This window comes from Spinacia oleracea, chromosome 5, assembly GCF_020520425.1.
Source record: "Spinacia oleracea cultivar Varoflay chromosome 5, BTI_SOV_V1, whole genome shotgun sequence".
NCBI classification, from domain to species: domain Eukaryota; kingdom Viridiplantae; phylum Streptophyta; class Magnoliopsida; order Caryophyllales; family Amaranthaceae; genus Spinacia; species Spinacia oleracea.
Window position 1 is genome coordinate 84,244,383 of NC_079491.1, and position 6,080 is coordinate 84,250,462.

General features: G+C 34.1%; 1 long non-coding RNA gene across 2 annotated transcripts; it reads left to right on the top strand.

Moving 5' to 3' along the window:
* The first annotated feature begins 1,666 nt into the window (after positions 1-1,666).
* Positions 1,667-5,775, top strand: LOC130461284 (uncharacterized). Of its 2 annotated transcripts, XR_008921731.1 has the most exons (6): positions 1,667-1,730; positions 1,839-1,929; positions 2,018-2,213; positions 2,334-2,416; positions 2,566-2,872; positions 5,717-5,775. It is a non-coding gene; the product is annotated as an uncharacterized lncRNA (long non-coding RNA). The 2 variants fall into 2 exon arrangements; XR_008921730.1 differs by lacking the exon at positions 2,334-2,416.
* Positions 5,776-6,080: the final 305 nt, after the last annotated feature.

Genomic DNA, 6,080 nt, shown 5'->3' on the forward strand with positions numbered 1-6,080 from the left:
AATGACTTTAAAATGTTCTTAAAGTCATTTGCGTCGCAGATTAGTAGAGCTGCGACGCAATTGAGTCACTCATTTGCCTCGCAATATTACTAAACTGCGAGGCAAATGACTTTAAAAACCTCTTAAAGTTATTTGCCTCGCAGTTTAGTAATACTGCGAGGCAAATGAATTTGAAACTTTTCAGGATTTGGTTTGGCACTCACCTAGCTATTCTCACTTTGCTCTAACCTAAATCGAATGTCTGCTTCTCCTTTCACTGCCTTGTCCTCCTAGCCCGCTTCCTTCCTTGGTCCAACTTCTCACTGCACCCAGGCCAACTGCGACGGCCGTTCTTCCTCCGGCAAGCATACTCGTCCTCCGGCCTCTTCTCCCTGCGCGCTGAACCTCGTCTCCTCCTGCGCAGTGGTTGTCCTCTTCTCTGTCGTTGTCACTGCCGCCGCATCTCCTCGCTGCACACTGTCGTCGCGGCTAACAGCCGCCGCTGCTCTCACAGCCGCCGCGGCTCTCACATCCGTCGTGGCTCACAACCCCTGCACACCGCCCCTGCACTCATCCCCTACTACCACCGCCCCCTGCACGCCGTCCCTGCTCACAGCCACCGCCCACCCTGTCGTCTGTCCTCTCTTCAATAATTAATTAGGTATTATTTACATTTAAGATTGAATTTTAATCTTGATATTACTTAGTTGAATTTTAATTGTGCAATTTAATTATTATTGTGGATATTTTGATTGAATTTTAGTTGTTCATTTTAGTTGAATTTTAAGATTGAATTATGAAAGGTGCACACCCGAAAATAGAAGAACTGGAACATGGATATTGATGACAGGTGCATCTCACTAAATCTCCCTTTGATATTTCTATAAATGCAGAGAGGGGAAGAAATTATATGAATTATTATGAATTTATGATAGAAATAGGCCAATTTGGCATTTCTCTTTGCATTTGTATTTAATATGGATCAAATATAAGGGAAATGCTAAATGTCGCCCTCAGGGGACTATGTATCACAGGCCTTAAATTAGAAATACTATGAATTATTAACTTTGAACAAATTGTAATTATGTCATAATTCCGAAACTGATACTATTTTTGGAAATATAAGGGATAGCAAAACACTTGATTTTAAACTGACACCAACGAAGGAAAATCTTGCAATTTTCACCCTTCAATGGAACTTTTTTTTTCTTTCTTTTTTGAGTTATTTGTTGTGGAGCTTTTTGTATATAGAAAGAACTGCGGGAAAAGACACTGCCAAAGTATATTATAAAAAATTCAAAACCCTGTCGTCATCATCGTTATGAAAGAAAGAAAAAGAGATTGTCCATTTCTTATTAATCTAGGTACCTCTCCTCTTTGACAAAGATTATATGAGGGTACATGAATCTTGAGATATTTGATTATTTCTCGGGAAAATTTCCATTTGATTACCTATTAAGGGAACTGGAGCCTCTTCATCCCACAACATTTATCTATGTTAAGTAGTTAAATTAGTGATTGAAATTAAGCATACATGTGATTTGGTTTAAGATTCATATTGAAAGAAGCATCAATATTCAGGTAATAATGATATGAGTATCTGATTTTACTATGGTAACATTTTTATTAATGTTTTACCTTAAATATGATGCTGTATGGTAATTTTGTTTATTGAGACTTGTGATTTGGGGTAACAGGCAATATCTGTCGAAGGATTGAAGAATTCCCTACAGACAGACTACATACAAAAAGTAAGTATATGATAAAACCTGCCTCATATTTGATTTTGTAGTTAGTTTGTGGACTATAAGTTTGCAATCAATCATGTGCTCAACTAATCGTCATATGTTCCCTTGCAGATTCTTGGTCTAGGTATCTGTGCTGACACAATGATTGGTGATGCTATGAGGAGAGGCATCTCAGGTGGTCAAAAGAAAAGATTGACTACAGGTGCTTCAGTTAAAAACAACTGTTGTAAAACTTAAATCTGACCATGCCCATTATTCTGAAGAATCATGGTAATTATGGAATTTTGCAGGTGAGATGATTGTTGGGCCGACTAAGGCGTTCTTTATGGATGAAATTACGAATGGCTTGGACAGTTCTACTTCATTTCAGATTGTTTCATGTGTTCAACCGTTGGTCCATGTAACAGATGCATCTGCATTGATTTTTTTGAGAGCTGTGGTTTTAGGTGTCCTAAGAGGAAGGGAATAGCTGACTTTCTACAGGAGGTAAGAGTTTCCATCTCTGGTATCTGGTGATGCACACTTACCATTCTGAAGTGACTGCAATTTTCTCTAGCTTCCATGAATTTTTTCTTGAGTTAAACTTTCCATCCCTTTATACCTTAGTTACAGGTTATTTCACAAAAATGTATATAGCTTCTTCTGGGAATCTGGGATAGTTAACAAAACAGTAGCTACGAAACTTTATGGTTATGATTTAAACTTCAAATCTCCTAATAAAAAGCACAGATATTTTATTGATTGAGTCCACTGCTTGTTAAACATAGTTTCAATTTTTTTTCTTAATTTATTTGCTGCCTGATTTGTTTTTTTTTCACCTTTTTTTTTTTTTTTGCAGTTGGTCATTTTAGCTCTGTAACAATGACTGTATATATGCGTACTCGGATGCATGTGTACATTCTTCATGCTAATTATTATTTGAACGCCCTGTTCTATGGTCTTATCGTGCTTCTTACTGACGGATTTCCAGAAGTGTCTGACTATCATGAGACTTCCTGTTTTCTTCAAACAGAGAGACCTCTATTTCTATCCCGCTTGGGCCTATGCAATCCCCGCCACTATCATGAAAATCCCATTGTCTATTTTGCTTGCTACTCTCTGGACATCACTTACTATACCATTGGATATGCTCCAGAAGTTGAAAGGTGAGTTTTCAGGAGTCTCATGCTCCGTACAAAAAAGTGTTTTGGTTATGTATGTAGTACAGATTGACATTCAATTTCTATCCCAACTTGAAGTCAAAGCTATTTTTACCTCATAGTTGTCCATTTCTGATGGAGCCAAAGATTCATCTGTTCTTTTGGCTTTGTGATGTAATGGACTAAATCAAAATAGCTCTTAAAACCTTTTTGCTTCCTTTCCATGAAGTACAAGATGGTCGTCCCGTTATCGTCCCGTATGTGTAATAAGTTTGAAAACATTCCTTAGGTTCTTTAGTTCAAAGTTGGGTTCGAAAACGCCATTTTTGCTCAAATATGACCTAGAACGACCCAGTTAGCCTTAAATGTGAATAGATTGTAAAGAGCCTTAGAAATTTGTAAATATGCATATTAAATGTGTAATAAGTTTGAAAACATTCCTTAGGTTCTTTAGTTCAAAGTTGGGTTTGAAAACGTCATTTTTGCCTAAATATGACCTAGAACGACTCAATTAGCCTTAAATGTGGAATAATAGATTTGGAAAGAGCCTTATAAAGTTATAACTATGCATATTAAACGTGTAATAATTTTGAAAATATTCCTTAGGTTCTTTAGTTCAAAGTTGGGTTCGAAAACGCCATTTTGTCCCAAATATGACCTAGAACGACCCAATTAGCCTTAAATGTGAAATAATAGATTGTAAAGAGCCTTCGAAAGTTGTAAATAAGCATATTAAACGTCTAATAAGTTTGAAAACATTCCTTAGGTTCTTTAGTTCAAAGTTGGGTTCGAAAACTTCATTTTTGCCCAAATATGACCTAGAACGACCCAATTAGCCTTAAATGTGAAATAATAGATTGTAAAGAGCCTTAGAAAGTTGTAAGTATGCATATTAAACGTGTAATAAGTTTGAAAACATTCCTTAGGTTCTTTAGTTCAAAGTTGGGTTCGAAAACGCCATTTTTGCCCAAATATGACCTAGAACGACCCAATTAGCCTTAAATGTGAAATAATAAATTGTAAAGAGCATTAGAAAGTTGTAAATATGCATATTAAATGTGTAATAAGTTTGAAAACATTCCTTAGGTTCTTTAGTTCAAAGTTGGGTTCGAAAACGCCATTTTTGCCCAAATATGACCTAGAACGACCCAATTAGCCTTAAATGTGAAATAATAGATTGTAAAGAGCCTTAGAAAGTTGTAAATATGCAAATTAAATGTGTAATAAGTTTAAAAACATTCCTTAGGTTCTTTAGTTCAAAGTTGGGTTCGAAAACGTCATTTTTGCCTAAATATGACCTAGAACGACTCAATTAGCCTTAAATGTGGAATAATAGATTGGAAAGAACCTTATAAAGTTATAACTATGCATATTAAACGTGTAATAATTTTGAAAATATTCCTTAGGTTCTTTAGTTCAAAGTTGGGTTCGAAAACGCCATTTTGTCCCAAATATGAACTAGAACGACCCAATTAGCCTTAAATGTGAAATAATAGATTGTATAGAGCCTTAGAAAGTTGTAAATATGCATATTACACATGAAATAAGTTTGAAAACATTCCTTAGGATCTTTAGTTCAAAGTTGGGTTCGAACACTTCATTTTTGCCTAAAAATGACTTAGAACGACCCAATTAGCCTTAAATGTGAAATAATAGATTCTAAAGAGCCTTAGAAAGTTGTAAATAAGCATATTAAACGTGTAATAAGTTTGAAAACATTCCTTAGGTTCTTTAGTTCAAATTTGGGTTCGAAAACTTCATTTTTGCCCAAATATGACCTAGAACGACCCAATTAGCCTTAAATGTGAAATAATAGATTGTAAAGAGCCTTAGAAAGTTGTAAATATGCAAATTAAATGTGTAATAAGTTTGAAAACATTCCTTAGGTTCTTTAGTTCAATGTTGGGTTCGAAAACGTCATTTTTGCCTAAATATGACCTAGTAAGACTCAATTAGCCTTAAATGTGGAATAATAGATTGGAAAGATCCTTATAAAGTTATAAATATGCATATTAAACGTGTAATAATTTTGAAAATATTCCTTAGGTTCTTTAGTTCAAAGTTGGGTTCGAAAACGCCATTTTGTCCCAAATATGACCTAGAACGACCCAATTAGCCTTAAATGTGAAATAATAGATTGTAAAGAGCCTTACAAAGTTGTAAATATGCATATTAAATGTGTAATAAGTTTGAAAACATTCCTTAGGATCATTAGTTCAAAGTTGGGTTCGAAAACTTCATTTTTGCCTAAAAATGACTTAGAACGACCCAATTAGCCTTAAATGTGAAATAATAGATTGTAAAGAGCCTTAGAAAGTTGTAAATAAGCATATTAAACGTGTAATAAGTTTGAAAACATTCCTTAGGTTCTTTAGTTTAAAGTTGGGTTCGAAAACTTCATTTTTGCCCAAATATGACCTAGAACGACCCAATTAGCCTTAAATGTGAAATAATAGATTGTAAAGAGCCTTAGAAAGTTGTAAATATGCATATTAAACGTGTAATAAGTTTGAAAACATTCCTTAGGTTCTTTAGTTCAAAGTTGGGTTCGAAAACGTCATATTTGCCTAAATATGTCCTAGAACGACCCAATTAGCCTTAAATGTGAAATAATAGATTGTAAAGAGCCTTAGAAAGTTGTAAATATGCATATTAAACGTGTAATAAGTTTGAAAACATTCCTTAGGTTCTTTAGTTCAAAGTTGGGTTCGAAAACCTCATTTTTGCCTAAATATGACCCAAGGAAACAAGTAAAGTAGTGATTTATAATTGCACTTACATGTAAAATATTCTTTGCATTTACATGTGTAAACAAAGTATATATAATTGCATATTTTATCAAATGTGTAGTGCTTTTCGGAGTTACAAGAGATTAAGTGGACAATCTAAGGGAACTAAATTAACATGGATTCGAGCACAGGTATAATTATTTTATTATTTACCTAAGAATCAAGTTTTTCAAAATTATAACATACAATGTGATAGAAATTTTACTTGTGTTATTTATTTTAATGCATGTAGTGTGCTCAACAACCGGGATCACTAGATTGTGGCTACTACGTCATGCGTTTTATGTACGACATAATAATGAATCATGGTAATAGTCAAGATCTTACTAAGGTATGTTCTCATAAACTACGTACTTTATATAATAAATTGAAGTACACAAAACTATTATATTGATCGATCGTTGATAAATTGAATTATTTACATT